We start from the raw sequence: 17,570 nt of genomic DNA on the forward strand, positions 1-17,570 counted from the left end.
AACTATATAATAATACAATGATTAATATTATTAAAATTACTGTTTCATAGTTATGCAAGGACAATAATCAACACATATATGATAATTTATCGTGCGTGGGATGTTCGGTAAGAACCTGATAGCCCTGGGGACACTTGAGGTACGGGGCCTACCGCCGGCCTCACTTGGCCTTATATTCATTTGTAAAGTTACCAATTAATATAGGAATTAAAAGCTCTTAAGTAAACTTCTTTTATTTTTCTCGTATCTCGTATCAATTCAATTATTACTTATTAATTGGTTATTAGTTGGAATAATATCAACTATCAGAAATCAATAACATTCTATGAATAAAAATCCTTAATTAAGGAGCTTAAACGCTGTTCCATTACGAGTGTTGAAATAAATATCAACTTACACATATGCAACAATTTTTTACCGATACGAGTATCTTCTCAAAGTGTTCTTGTAACTTTTCCAAATTTGAACCTGTGATCTCTGGTCACAGTCTACGGTCTAATTTATTTATGGTATAGGTTGGCGGACGAGCATATGGGCTACCTGATGGTAAGTGCTCACCATCACCCATAGACAATGATGCTGTAAGAAATATTAACTTCCTTACATCGTTAATGTGCCTTGAGAACTAAGATGTTATGTCCCTTGTGCCTCTAGTTACACTGGCTAGCTCACCCTTCAAACCGGAACACAGCAATACTGAGTACTGTTATTTGGCGGTAGAATAACTGATGAGTGGGTGGTAACTACCCAGAGGGGCTTGCACAAAGCCCTACCACCAAGTAAAGTAAAGTACTCAGCTCCAGTACTAGTAACACCCAATATATAATTCAGTCGATGCAATCCCATAAGCAATAGTCATTGCAATGATTCAAAGCGTATAATATCTAAAAGCGAATTTCAATCCGCGATAAAAATTGAATGTCACAATAAGTTTCACCGCATTTACTCAATTTAGTCGCCTTTCAGTACAACTTACTCCGAAACTAATGTGGTTTTGCATTAAAAACCTTTTTTTGTGTTATAATGAGTGTTAATTAAATAGGGCTGTAATAACTGTACACTAGAACTATTAAAAGATTATTAAAGATTTTTAAAGTGTATATAAAATATTTTTTTGGAAAATTTGATTCAAGAGAATTTTTCTTTTTTAGGTGGCATACGAGCACGATTGTATAGAAGGAGGTTCACTTGATGAAAAGTGATTAGCACCAAGTTTTTTTTTCTTCCTTCAAAGAGAAGTTAGATTATAAAACAAGAATGAAAAATTTTAATTAAAAATAAACAAAGTAATAGAAACGATTAAATCAAATAATATGAGAATTTATAACATTTTTCATGCATATAAATTAGCTTCTGTATGACTGATGGCAACCCTGGACTTAAGATTTCATAGTTGACAGCGCATTGACAATGTAAGAATGGGTTCCAAGTTGGAAATAGTTCTTAGAAGGTCAATGTCTAGGCGCAGACGTCATTAACCATGAAGTTTCAATTTAAATATAAATACTCATTGGAATAATACGAAAATTTAAGGTTTTACAATAAAAAAAAAATCACATATTGACATTATTTTTCGATTTGTATTTATGGAGTAGCACATGCTTTAAAAACAAATATTTGGTTTTGTTACTATACAAACTCAGTCACGTAATACATTTTTAAATAAAATATTTAAATTAAAAACAAATATTGACAAAAGAGGTTTTATAGATGTGACGTTGTTTATGCCCTAGTGCGAACAAATAACTATCATATTGAAATTATAACTTTATACAAAAAATTGTATCTCGGTACATTAACAAATAAACGTTTCAACACCACCCAAGCTACAAACGTTACAAATAATCACATTCGCAGAGATCTTAGTCTGAACTCTCTCACGGTCGAAGATTACTGTAGTCGGGCATTCGAGCCTGCGGGTTAGTTCAAACTACATAAAGCTTATCATCTACTGAAACATTGCTTCAAGAAATTTTATATCGCGCATTATCTCTGTACAAATTAAATAAAGTTTTTTTTAACAATTACGTCACGAGACGTGGCACGGACAAATATTATTAATAATAACTTAAACATTATGCATTTATATTAAGATATATGTCAAAAAGTGACATGAAGGTCACATATGCTTTAAAACTCTCATAGGCCAAAGTATCGTCATAGCCGTGCAATATTACAGAGCAAACAGACGGAGAACAATGCAAAATAATATTTAATTTATTGAAACCATTTCACTTTCTGTGTATCTTATATTTGATATTTGCAAGTATCAACAATATTTTTAAACAAAACAATCATGCAAGTTCTACATCCGCATATTAACGATACGCATTCGAATCCCATATACATTTCTTTGCGACTATTTCTAATTACGAATAATTGAATTTATATATTACTATACAAAAAAAATCAAATTTATTTTCAGATTAACTCTAATATATCTTCAGATGAACAATGGTATTACTGTCTTACAATTTCGCGCCAAGTTACCAGAGGATGCATCGCCTTACAGTGAAACCTGTACTCTTGACCAACGAATGGCCTCTGATGGCTTCGTCAAGTTTCACAGCCACAGCCGCATCTTTGGGTTCACTAAGTAATAAATCTATCCTTACTATAAATAATATCGTATTAAGACAATCACATTACTAGGAAACCTGTACGTATCGATAGGTAATGTAATACGATTACATCTGACAAAAGGCGGTGAGTATAAAAGAGTGCTTGGAGAAGGGAAATCATCATACTTCTCACTTACTATAGGTATATATTAGACTTATTATAGTAAAAAGGTATATTATCGTTGTTATTTTTTTCGTACTCAGGCCGTTCATCTATGGAAGTCTCATATAAATTTAGTAAATTTTAAAACAGCTTATGTAATAAGTAATATGTTTATATTTAAATACTTTTTGACATATTACATCGACGTAAGAAATTATCGCTGGGTGACCGCTTTTCAACAGTAAACCCGACATACGGAAAAGATCTAAAGATCTTAATTAGGTAAATCTTAAATAAATAGGAAAAGAAATATCTCTAATTCATAATAAAATCTATAAGAAAATTATGTTTATCTAAATACCCCTTTTTAACCCTCAAAGGGTAAATAAATAAGTAGCCCGTCCTTACACTGGGATCCAAACTATCTCCGTACAAAAATAATCTAATAAAATTTAATTAAATAATATATATCATTTGCTTTATTTATAACATTACTATAGATTATTATTAGTTATAAAAAAGACTCTACAAATCGTAAACTAACAGAAATATTTAAACAAAAAAAAACTAATCACATTTATTGTGATCAGTTTTTTTTTTTTTGTTTATGCATAAAAATCGATAATTTATAATCAATTAGCTTAGCTTGCTGGGATTATAATTAAACAATAATTGGCCCTCTAAACACATTACGCGCCGTTCATAATTCATCGACACTACAGTCTGTGCAGATTTATTATAAGCTAACGGGTTTTAAAATTAACCGGCAACATATATACCTCCGTATACATATGCTTGAATCAATATAACTGTCAAATCGGACGGACAATTTGAATTCCAATATTCCGATATTATTAGGAAATACTGCTAGCGTTCATGCCGCTATTCCATACGGTAATAATCTATACAGCATCTATTTTTAAATTGGACACGTAACTTCTTATTCTTTTCTATAGATCACAATTGTGAACAAATCTTGTAAAGTAAATATACTTACGGTAATAAAGTTGAGGAAAAGTTTTGATTATTAATATATAAAACGTCATAAATAATTGGCCTCTCCGTTTGGTGAACTTTGAATTCAAATCATTAACAAACAAAAAACCGTTCGACGCTGTATTCAGAATATTAAATTTCATTTGAGTAATAATTACAAAAAACTATTACATTTGTATTTTTAAATTTAATTTGTTTTCTATTTTACAATTGTCAATATATAAATAAAATCTATAAAAACATTACAAAAATAACATTATAATAATAAGTATCTACATACTTGTATATTTGTTGGCATTTAAGAAAACAACTTTATTTGTTTATTAGTTTACAACTTTTATGTTTATTCCTTTGTCTTAATCGGTTATTGACGCATTAGCTTGTAACCTTTTGTGGTAACAATATACGTACCTTGCATTTTCAAAGTAATCATTTATTTATTTCCACCTAAAAATGAACAATATCTTATACCACTTGTAATGAAACGAACCATGCATCTATAAATAGCGACAAAAGTACCGTGTTTAAAAGATCATGGTTGATTTTTTTCATTGCAACTAAAACACAAAAAAATATATATGTATTAATAAAAATAAAGTTACTATTTTTAACTTTTATTTGTATATAATGAAGGTCTTACTTCATGTAAATAATTTTTGGTATGTAAAAATAAATGTACTGAAACCTTTTACATTATAGTATCTTTATTTAGAGAAGTTGTATCACAAGGCGATTTACTAAAAAATAAATTTAAAAACAAGTCAAAGTCAAAAAACCAAGTACCTATAAAACAAATATTACGCCTAGCTGGCGGATAACACCTTGTGTGTACCCAAAAGAGTTAAATAAGTACCCTTTCAATAAATTCTCGTATCATCAATAACCGCCAGCGATCATAAAGTGTTTAATAACAACAGATTACACTAATGAACGGGCTGATCCGATCAACATAGAAATTAATCCAGTTTCCAAGTGCAAGTCCCGAATTTATCTGTTGACCGGTTCGATTACAGCGCTTACACACAATGCGCTTCGAAACAGGTTTAAAACCGTCTCGTCTTATATCGAATTCAATCGCGTACGGAATACAAAACAGCATCATAATTATATAGAAGACACGATGAGTTTTATTACTGTTGTCATAAAAATTTGTTTATGCAGATTGTGTTGCTTTTCTGATTATAACTACTTAAGCATTTTTATTATATTCGTGTAACAAGTTTGTTGTTAAAATAAAAATGGTGATCATTTCCTAAAGCGCCGAGACAAAATCTACTATATAAAAAACATACAAAATAGTGGAAGAACTCTAAGTAGGTTTATTTAAAAGGTGACGTAGTAATGTCGATATTAAATACTGTATGCCGTTTTTGTATTTAATATTAAAGAATGAGTTAGCTTATGTAATTACCGGCAGAAGACTCATTACATCAAAGTAGGTATAGTGTAAGAAAGTGCAAATATCTATCGAGGACGCCGACCAATTACTATAATAATATTCACTCAGCCTATTTATCTATACTAATATTATAAACGTGAAACTAACTCTGTCTATCTGACGATCCGTCTGTCTTTTTGTCTGTCTGTTACGCTTTCATGGCCTAACCAATGAATCGATATCGTTGAGATTTGGTATGAAACAAGATTGATCCCAAGCAAGGTTCCCAAGAGACAACTAGCCCACCACAATTAGACAAGACATGTACTGGGAGATGAAAAAATAACAACTTATTAAAATATATAATTTCATAGCATATAATTAATGGCAGTTTAATAAATTCAAATAAAAAAGCAGTCCAGTGTGTAAAAACCTTAAATAGGTTTTCAAGTAATGAGCACTCATGTTGTATCTCAAGTACGAGTATAAATAAAGGCGTCCGAGGCGCCAGCCGTTGAATGCATTATTGATTTTTGTTTATTTTAGAACTAGCAAAGTGTGGATTTCTTTTACACCGATACAAAAAGTATTTTCATAGCGAAAACTCGTTCGTGTTTTTTTATCGAATGTTATTTTAATCCTGGCAATAGGTTCAATGGAACTTTATTACTTTGTTATTTGATATTGTGTTCTACACTTGCATTGAATTCATTCAAAATGCGTTCTATAAAACTTTATGAACCGAACCGAACTGCTATAAATACATATGTAATTTTATCGAAATATATTATCAATTTATTATTTTATGAATGACCAGCTATGCTGTAATTGCTGACACGATAAAGATACGATTGTCTAGTTATAGTCTTATGTCAGAAACGTTCACGAATAAGCCCGTTTTCCTGTCTGATTGTATTTAATCAATTATATAATTATCGCTACCAGGCCACGGCTTCACATGGGCACAATCAGATTCCAATACATAAATTGTAGAATAAACATAAAAAGAAAACTTGTTGTTTTAAACTGACTAGAAAACTAGAAATTCTCAGCTTTTTTTTGCAATAATATCCATATTTTATACAATAAATCTATTCCTTGATAAAAACCACGTAAAATTAGTAGCGTTGTATAAAAGATCTAAACATACAGATTGTAGAAAAGACAGCTTTATGTAGAAATTTTGTATGTGTATCTGTGTGTAGCTGAACTCCTAAACGCTTAGACCGATTCCGATAAAATTTGTTAAATGAATCGATTAGATGTTAAAAATTAACAATATTCATCTTTGTTCATTTGACGTATATATTAGAAGATTACTATATCTGTCATCAGTATCTCATTACGTCAAACGGTACAGATTAGATGTGCTGCATTTGTCACTTATTAGAGTGGAAAGTATAAGTACATAATATAGATACATATCAATTTGCTAACTTGAACGATAATCGACCAATCGTGTCAATGTATACTCATACATATACACCAATATCGATGTATACCTTTATAACGTTGAACACCAAAATTAATTCACAAAGAAGCAATCCGCTTTGGTTAAAACAGGAACTATTTCCTGCATAATACTGTAGCGGTACATATCAGAGCAGCCACTGAGGAATGCTTCAACTTTTATCAAAGTATAATAATATAACCCCGTGGCTAAGTGCTGTTCTGTATTTCTCCTCAACTTTCCTTTCTACAAAACACAACATTCTTCAACAATCCTTTGAATACTTCGTAGTTGCTTATCTTGTTTTATGGCCACTTAAATATGACTCTTTTAACGACGATTCTGTCCTGTTGCACTGTCGACAAATGACTAAAGCTAGCTACATAGATTTAAAAACACGATATTTTGTTCATTTTATATTCTTAATAATTAAGATATCTAAAAATTCTATATAAAGTTAAGAATAATAAAATTCCTAGAGAATTTTAATTAAATTTAAAAACTCTTTTTTCACATCGAAATATTAATTTTGTATAAATTCAAATAGTTATTTTAAAAACTAAAGAAAGTACTCGCGTCCTTAAAGAAAAAAAAAAACATATATTTCTAATAACACAAAAATATAATTTCACGGCTCATAAAGTTTAATATAATACATGTACTTTTGAAATTACTGGTTGTTTTGTTACGGCGTTTAGTCAATATAATAAATACGAACGCATTGCATTAACATTCGTTAAAAAAAAAACATTATTTAGACTAAAACTAGAATAAGTATAAGTAAAAATGCAATCAATCGGAAAGTCACACGAGTTACAACTCGAACAACACGCTCTACTTGATTTAATAAATACTAGTATCCGACCGCGGCTTCACCTGTGTTTGAGGGAAGGGGGAGACTTGCTTGGAGGCTCTGGACTGTATTGCGTAAAATTTAATTTATGTCTGTTTAGCAGTTCCGGTGAGGTGTAATAAATACACATACAATATTAGTAAGAAGGTTACGAACAATTCAAAAAACGTATTGAATACCTATAAAATATTTAATCAATGATTGAAAAATATTTGACTCAAGGTCGAAATAACTTTCCACCAGAAGACTTTCACTGTATATAACGAAATGGATAAAAAAGTACCCGCATCATATGTATGCAGAATTCAATGTTCTGCAATAATAGCCCTTAAGCGGTGTGCATAAATAGAGTACATTAGGTTAATGAGGTAATTAAAATCATGTAGGGGCAATTTCCCTTTCGCAATGCCTACATCAATCTACATCGGTTGTTAACAACTAATGACTACGAGTGACTATAATAATATAACGACAATAGTTGTTTGTTCTGTTCCAGTAACTCCTACGAATACTTAAATTCTGTGAAAAACATTTTGCTCTCTGCATTATTCGAGGTTTTGTGTAGTGTACCACCTACTCATCCATTATTCTACCGACAAATATTGTATAATCTGTATTTTTATATTCGGGTTTGAAGGGTGAGAGAGGCAGTAAGCCAGGCACAAATAAGTACAGCGAATTGACGCTGTAAATAGCGATTTATTTGTTTCATGCGATTCTAGTCTCTATGTGCTATTATCATCAATACATCTCCTACACACATTCAATCATTTATATAATAAATATACCATAATGATTAAAATCTAATGATGTATTTTAAATTACTGACACAACTTGAACAATTAGGCTTTATGCAATTAAATACAGCTCCAAAATGTTTGAGTAGATTTCTTTTTAATCGTGTGCTTTTGATGTTGTTACCTTAAACTGCATAAGCATGTAATAATAGAACATCCGAGTCTTTAGCCCAGCCGAGGAATGTTTCTATGATATTATGTACTTTATTACATTATTATATTACTAGTCTATGTATAGTTTTGTTACCTAAATACATATAAGCCACATGTTCAACAGTCAATGACTGTGTATGTATTATACCTTAATGTATATCAGTCGTATTCATTAGTGTCACCACTCACTAGATTTTATATACGCACTTGACCAACATTTTTAAAATATCCGTTTGAAAACTTTGCTATCACTATACTTACATAAATAGTTTTACCAATGAATGCTATATCAGTTACAATCATCTTTGTGAAAAGCATAAACTGTAACCAAAACATATCAAATAATTATAAATGTCGTACTTAAGATTTTCAAGTACTGTCAATATTAAGTTAAATTTCGTTCTATTAGTACATAATTATCGGGAATTTAAAATAACATCCGCGTCTAGCTGAATTTTATCAGCAATAATGAGAAATGCCAGGAAACGTTATTTGTGTCTTCCTATCAACGTAATACTGTTATCAGGAAAAAAATGTATATATTTCAGTTACGCCTACGACGACGCACTCTGTAACGCTATTATCATTTCGCTTTTATAATATCGTGATAATTTATTCGATAATTATTTATTGGAGATTATTTTGTAATGATTACAGGATATTGATGACTGAAAAAACAACTTTTGATTTGGACATTTTATAAGTAATTTTTAGTTTATTAGAATCAATTATAAAGTACCTAAAACTTTTATTGCATTCTATATTCTATTATGGGATTGAAAAGAAATGCCGCAGATATAAGAAGTAGGATACTGGTACTTTTATCCTAATATAATAATTCTCTTTTACAATTTAGTTACATGAACTTAAATTGCAGCCTGTGTCAATGTCCAAACATAAATTATAATTATAAATTCAATATATCTGTCCCTTTTCGTACTTGAACAACTATTACAAATAGAACAAAAACAATTTATATACTAACTTAAACAAACATTTCCAATAATCAAAAATAAACTATACCAAAAAAACTCGAACATCTAAATGTTGCCAACTCGCATGACACAACGTCGCTTGCTATCGAATAATAAAAAATAAGTGGAACGAATAAGCGGCACAATTTTACTTAAACGTGTTTGCACTACAAAAACTTAATAAGCTCATTATCCAGAACATTCCCACGTCCGTCGTTCCGGAAGGCTCGGAAATGTTTGAAATAATTACCCGCTACACAGCACGACATAAGACGTTATGTCACATTACACCTAATTCATATAACGAGACTCATCACGGTATCTTCATTTCCACATAAGCAAATAAGGCTAAAAAACAAAAGCAGTAGTATAATTGAAGTTATGGTAGAACTTTGGAATACGTAATCAAGATCAATCGCATTAAAAAAGTCAAACGAAAATAAGAAGAAAATTTTATTAAGTGACGCTTAAGATCTTTCTATTTTATGTTAATCGAAGATCATGAAATTATGCTACTGCAATGTGTATTTGATATATTTATAGGGAACAACTAGTCCACTCGAATTAGTTTCACACAAACAAATTGATCTATCAAAATGAACGAATCCTCGTGTATTTGGCAAACAAAACAAAACCATAAATACGTAACTAATTCATGCGGTGACAGAAGACAACTCGTCACGGGGCATTAAACTTTTGTTCGTTGTACTGCAATGCAGATTTGTGACATGTGTGGAGTGTGTGGTCCAATCAGAGGGCAACGATTACGCACAAATTATCGAAAATTTGGTAATATTTTTTTTTTTTTGTAAAATTTAAAAGGAGTCGTTAACAACACCGACCTTCCTACCTCTCATCGCTGTTATTAAAAACAAATCATATTAGATATATTGGACTTTTGGACATTTTGGACTTTCAAAGCTAAACAAACAAAAGAACAGCATATATCTTGAAATCCAAAACTAAGTGTTCCAAAAATAAATTGCAAATTGTTCAAAAAGTACAAACCATGACACATCACGACAATGTTCCGTTTAAATCGTCCTGAGCTATATAAATGTCTGTTTGAAAACAATAATCCAGACTTGGCGGGATTAAATTATTCCGACACACAAATAGCTTCCATCTTAAATTCGTGCGTAAGAAAAGCACCGAAGACGCATTGCATAGTATAATTAAACACCTCGACAGGGTTCAAGGCAGATTTATGACGATTGTACCAAACGGGTTTGTAATAGGACCTCTAGTACAGCTGTTCAAGCTGAATCCTAACTGGTGTTGCGTTGACAGGGCTGATATATAGTGACCGATACCCATAGTTTTGATTCCCTATAAACATTAAAGTTATTTTTATAACAGCTATACACGTCACTTGCTGAATAATATATTATAGTACATCATATATCCACTTCAATTATTTTAATTGAATACTTTTGAAATATTTATAACAATTAACGGTAGTGATTTTAAGAATCTACTACAATTATCTTTCAATCTTGGTATTTTTATAATAGACAAAAACGACATTGATGAAAGCCTTCAAAGTAGTCAGTTCGTAACATCCGACGGATGTCATTGACATGAATGAGTAATCAGTCGATTACTCCCTAGTAAGTAGCTTTTAAAAGGTATCTAACTCCCGATCAAGTTTAACTTTAAAGGTACCGAAATTTGGGGACTAGTCTAGAAACTTTTCTTTTTAAATTTAAAAGGTCAATGTTTGAACCTAGTTAATTATTTCGAAATCTTTGATTGACTTGTTTTCCAAAAATCTACAACCTCTCTGAATGTAATAACACCGTAACACTTTTTTCACATTCTCATCAAATAAAACGAGTTTTTATACACATTTTTAATCTAATAACTAACAAGAAATTTATGTATAAGCCCACATCACTCAAGTTCTTACTCCATATTAGACGTGAAAAACATGATCTAATGATACCTACATATTTGCAATTCTCTCACAAATAGCGTCAAACTAATTATCTTCTATAGCCGATGAGAATCTAATTACAGTTTCATGGAATTAGAGAAGCAAAAAATTATACCTAAAATGAAAAAGCAATTAGCAAAAATATTAAGGAAATTGTTATTAAGGGTCTATAGAATGGATTTTTAATTTGTTACCGTTAATAATATTTCTTTTATATTAACATAAGATAAGATAAATTATAATTTATTTATATTTTACTTTTTATATTAACATAATATAACTAAAACTGCACAACTTTTTAATAATATACCTAACGAAAATAAAATTAACAAAACATTATTTTTCACGTAGACAATGGTTTGGCAACGAGATATTGCATACTACATTGGTCGAACTTATTAATTTTTTTTAGGTAAAACGAGTGATAAATATCCAAACACCTACTTTTGTATTCTATTAAATTAAATTTCTCGTTCACATTATCAAAAAAACTTAGCAAGGTCACTCAAAACAATTTAAATCATTTCTAAACAAATTCATCGTTATTTTAGAACACCCAAAATAATTATGATTCAATTCATATGATTTTAAATTAACTTCTTAATCATTCACATCTAATTCTATTATGCTGAGGCGATATTTTGCTAGCACTTCAACTAAGCTCCTGGATTACATCGAGGGTTGGTCATAAATAGAGCTGCCAATCTTTCAATTTCAACTCGGTTTCTACGCATTTAAATGATACATCTTCGAGCTCAGAACTAGCACCATACTCGGGATTAACGATCATTTCATTTTGATCTAGAGCTTAGTTAGGGTCTTTCGACGCTAAAACATTTTAATCAATGACTTTTATAAGGACTAGGTGATACAGGCATAAAATAAACATTACAATGCACAAGCTAATGTGGTAGGAACTGCTATCCTTTTTAATCACTCCCGTCAGAAAGAGATGAAGTATTTTTCATCCCGTCCATTACCATTACAACTTGTAAAATAGAATCGGAACAGTTTTAGCGTGACCTAATGTTCATGTTTCGTCTTGATTGAACTTTGTCTAATCAATATTTCGATTATTTCGTGATTGAATACCGTTTATTTGTAAATCTCCTTGACATGTCGCTAACCTTAGTGATGTTTCATCGTGTGCCAACGCATCGTGTCTTACACAAACAATCGTTTTTCTTCATTACCTTCACATATAACCGCAAATGTTGCTTTATAATTAATAATTTTATACGTCTCAAAATTTATATCTTTTTTTAATAACTTAAAACTATAGTGTATTCTACATTAATACATCTATAACGTTGATTACATCAACTGAAGATAGCTGTTATAGATTATTATCAAAATAATGACAAACGATATCAAACCTTTAGATTAATTTCGATAAAACCAAGTATAATTTAATCGATTACGAAATTACAAATCAAGTCATTCGAACATTTAATACAATACTTTTTTTTAATCTAAAATGATAATTTAAATTATCACCAACATTATCAGTAACTGTGATAATTTAGAATCTTGATACTAAAATTATTTGTAAACCAAATATAATTTCACTTTGTAATTTATCAAATAAACATTTCATACGCGTTTCACTGTGATAAGAGGTATTACTTTCCTCTGTTGGAATTATATTAAAAAAAATGGGCATATACGTTTGATGAACGGCTTATGAAGAAAAGATACGGCTCATATGTTTACAGGATATTGAACTTTGTTGATTGAGTCATTAAAGACGCTGTTCGATTATTTTGAGTGTTACTTGTATCAAAGAACAGTACAACTTGTGATGATTATTTTTAACGAAACACCTTGTATATTTCCTCACTAATAACGAGTTATATTTAGTATAGAATCGAAAGAATGATCAAACGTGTACCTTCCACGATACGCGCCGGTGTTACAAAAAACAATTAAAAACAACTCTAAGATCGAGAAGTCAATGAACCTGCCGATACAAGAACTTATGAAACAAATTTGGAATCACCAGAAACGATCATTTATTAAGTTCAAGTGTCCATTATAAAGACCGGACAAGTGACATTCCGAATGCATCCAACAGCATTACTATTCGCAAAGCATATAACGCACTGACCTTGAATGGAGATGACGATTTTTTTAACACAGGCGGGACCAATCCAGATAGAGCCACAAAAGTTATTATATATATTCAATAATTAGAGCACATGCCACATAAAATCCACAGGTAAAATTCGAAAGCTCGTAACGTAACTCGCGCAGACTGAACGCACGTCTGTCCGCAACGACGCGCTGAGTACGACTGAGGAGGATCGAGGTATGGAGGTCCGTTTGGTCGGAGGTCGGAGGCGATTGGCTGAGGACGGCGAAACGGGATGCGGCAGCGAGATGCGCGCATCGTTCCCGGCTTCCGTTCGTCGCGTTTGATAAAATTCGCACTGGAAAAACTTGAGTAATTGCCGCCGCGTCTGCTTTAATTTCTTTCCTAAAGTTAGATTAATTGTCATAACGTAATACAAAGATTTGATTTTTATATTTTCTCTTCATTTCATAAATAACAAAAAATACAAGTCTGTTAAAATGAAACCTAAAGCACTATAGTTATTGCATTTCATGATTCACCAAATCCATTCCCACACTTCTAATGAGTCATTTTATTATTGTTCACTTGTGAGTATATTTTCTGAATGAACATTTCCTCAAATATAATACAGTTGGTATTACCCTATCCTCTTTAAACGTGATATAATAATTAGAAATATTTATTGGAATTTGATTGATAAATATGGGTGATTAGTTAAATAATATTTATTTTATGAATTACTTTCATTCAATACACTGATAAAAATGTTGGTTGAAGTATGAAATATTAGTTTGTACAGTAGAAGTCGTAAATATTCTTGTTAAATGTGTAACTTTTATTGGAGCTCTTTGGATGTAATTGTGACGTCAACTGGTAGTCGCATGCCACGACGGCAAACGATATGATCCTCTCGTATATAGTCAATCTGTATACACCTGTGTGGCAGTCTATACTCCCATGTGTATAAGTGGCATATATATACAGACTAATTGCTGCCCGCGGCTTTGCTCGCGTTTTAGGGGTTTGGTGACAACCAATACATGTCAATGTATTAGGCAAATAAGCCTATGTCCTTCCTTTTAGTTCAAATTTACTTCATACCATATTTCATCAAATTTGTTTCAGCGGTTTGGTATTGAAAGAGTGACCGACAGACAGACAGAGGTATTTTCACATTTGTAACATTAGTATAGATTTTATTTTTTAATAATTTTATTTATATTATGTCTATAAATATCAATTTCGATGTTTAACATCCGCCGGACGTCCGAGGACAGCCTTTTTTTATTCAATTCGACATCGTTTGGACCTGTCAAAGATATTCCAGCTCAAATTAAAGTCAAAAGATTTATCAAGAGTTTATCTTAAGACCTAATTGATCCGGAAATAAGGAGCTAAGTTAAGTATCCCACGTAACATTGGTAGAATGATTGGCCACACCTTAATTGAATGTTATCCATGAGACTTGATATATTATTTTTTAAATGATTTTTAAATTTTACAAATTCATACGAAAAAATTATCTGATTTCTTTAGAGATTGCTTTTTCGTTTTAGTTATATGTGTTTATACCTGTGTGACTTTTATTTAAATTTAAATACGTCGTTAAGTGAAAAGCAATCATGCGTTACGATGACATGTTTAATTTAATAAAAAACAAATTTAACAAGACACTCATATAATTTACCTAATTAAAACTATTTGTTTGTTTAATTTAAATGTTTTAAATTAATTTCAAACTACAATGAAAACTGTTTACTAAACATCTTAGAAAAGTTGAAAGAAAAACCGAGTATACAACAGAATAATTTAGAATTCATTACGAAAGAAAAACTGCTTTAAAAGCTTAAAATTAAGGTGTTAGAAACATTTCTTTTTTTAAGAAATGTTATATATTGAAAAGAACAATAAAAATCTTTAGACAATCTTTTTCTTAATAATTTAAATAATTTTTTTGCACCAATACATTATACCTACTTATGTCATAGTAGGTATACTTATTTAAGACATTTAATATATTTTATATCTATATAATTCCTTGTGGCACTAAATGCTTTTTTATTCATGTATAAAATAGTGAGTTCAACATTTTTTTATTTCCATGAAATTAATTAAAAATACTACCGTTAATTAATAACTCTTTCATTTCCTTAAATAGGTACTAATTACTCACAGTAAGAAAGAGACGTAAGAACCTTTTACAAGTTTATTCAACTTTTTTTATGTGGCTTTTAGTCTGTTTATTCTTAAGAAAACTGATTAAAACATTATTAACATTGACAACATTGGCTCGCTATAAATTAAATTAACGTGTAATTTTAAAACGACAGACGTATAATCTCATTTTGCTTTACGTTCCACTGCAACTAAATAGTTTGACAAGTAACTAGGTAGCCATTAGAAAATCGTATAATTGATTAAAGATATAAAATGACGTATACAAACAAAGTAACTTATTTTGAAGTCGACTCAATACCTTATTCGGTCTGCACATTTTGCTGGGCAGACACACGCGCAGTAAACAATCAAATCATTGTCATTACATAGTGTAAAACAACGTCGCTAACCGCTATGTATGATTAGATCCTTGAAATAATGCAACGGATTTTGATGCGGTATTTTTTAAAAAATTGAGTTATTCGAAAGGAAAGTTGAAACACTGTTCCTTTAAGATGTTTCTAATGTGAGGTCGTAAAAAATAAATCTGTAAAATATTTGGTATCAGTATTGCACCCGTGCAAATACGGGGCGGGGGCGTTATGTGATTATGTAATAACAGCATAATTATGTTTATACGTGTCTCTAACCAATTTACCGTCTGTACTTCCCGCTTTTGTTCTTGCAATGTGAACCTCCACGTTGCTTATAATTTGTAAACGATAGCAAAGTCGATTGTTAGTGGAGTGTTAATAATCTAAGAACTAAGAACAACATTTTCTGTATTCCATATAAAAAGAGGTAATACTTGTTTAAAAAAACGTCATGCTTGTAAGTGCAAACTTCGTATACCAACTGTATACCTTACTAAGTTGTGATCCCATTAAGTTAACGACATCGACTAACAGACTAAGCACTCCGACATTCAGACTAGAGATGCAACTAGTAGGACAGACGTAATAGCGTTTACTTTTTTTTAACATAACGAGTATAAAAATGTACTTAATACAAGTACTCTCTCAAGAGCATTTTGAATCTTCATTTGACAAATCAGTGGTTCGATTTGAACTCCATATACCGCTACACCGATTTGTTACACTTTTATATTAATTTCTTTAATTATTTACATTTCTTAAGGTAATTACAACGACAAAAAACTCTCGTTCTTACATAACGAACAAAAAACTATATAACATTCTAAATATTCGGCTAATTAATTCTGTTTATTATTACTTCATTTAATTCCATTTTTATTCATATAATTTAGAACAATTTACAAAAAAAACTTTAATGTTAAAGATTATTGTATTATAGGCGTAAGATTTATTGAAGACTATGTAGAATACGCATAACCTTACCACATAGAATGTGTGGGAAAAAAACGATGCATTTGATTAACTACAACTGAGGCCTGACATCATACTAGAGTACATCACTTGACGATCGATATATAGTTAATTGTGAATAGGATATCATCATTATACAAACGAAAAGGTCTACAATTTTCGAACCAATAAAACTAAACCAGCCGACCTAGAAATGCAAGTGCGCTAGAACGCACGGATCCGTTTTATCAAGTGTTCACTTCCCTTATCGCCGGCTCGCCACTCGCTACGATTTGTTTTTGAATGCATACGTTTTATTGTTGCCCGATAAAACACGATGAAATTTACCGAGATAATTTAAGGCTTATAACAGAAATTGCTTTTATAACCTTACAATCGCCATAAAATTGTGCATCTACATTGTTACATGGCGTGCTCCGTATATGTAAGGTACTAAAATAGGCAGCGTCTGAAATATTTTAACAAGCAGACTATCCGACTAGGTACGTACGTAAGAATGATATTGATTCGTATGTACTTGTAATTCCGAATGGATATATCAGTACATATCTACTCGGCAAAGACGTCAGAATTATAAGACGAATATTAAATTTTTGGTGACCCAAAAAAAAAATATGCTAATTTCTAAGCTATAACACTATTATTACGATCTCATTTGAAAACATCTTGATAGTAACAATACTTACATTCAACAACTTCCGATTGCAGTATTGCATACGATAAGCTATCAGC

The 17,570-nt window shown here is 30.8% G+C and overlaps 1 protein-coding gene across 5 annotated transcripts in view; it reads right to left on the bottom strand.

Annotated features, from left to right (window-relative positions):
- Nucleotides 1–13,568, bottom strand: part of LOC124533970 (putative polypeptide N-acetylgalactosaminyltransferase 9) — a 148,738-nt gene extending 135,170 nt beyond the window's left edge. For all 5 annotated transcript variants that reach the window (XM_047109538.1, XM_047109537.1, XM_047109540.1 and 2 more), the window contains exon 1: nt 13,369–13,568. The gene's annotated coding sequence lies outside the window, so the exon portion shown is untranslated. The remainder of the gene's footprint in view (nt 1–13,368) is intronic.
- Nucleotides 13,569–17,570: the final 4,002 nt, after the last annotated feature.

Source organism: Vanessa cardui, chromosome 12 (assembly GCF_905220365.1).
Source record: "Vanessa cardui chromosome 12, ilVanCard2.1, whole genome shotgun sequence".
NCBI classification, from domain to species: domain Eukaryota; kingdom Metazoa; phylum Arthropoda; class Insecta; order Lepidoptera; family Nymphalidae; genus Vanessa; species Vanessa cardui.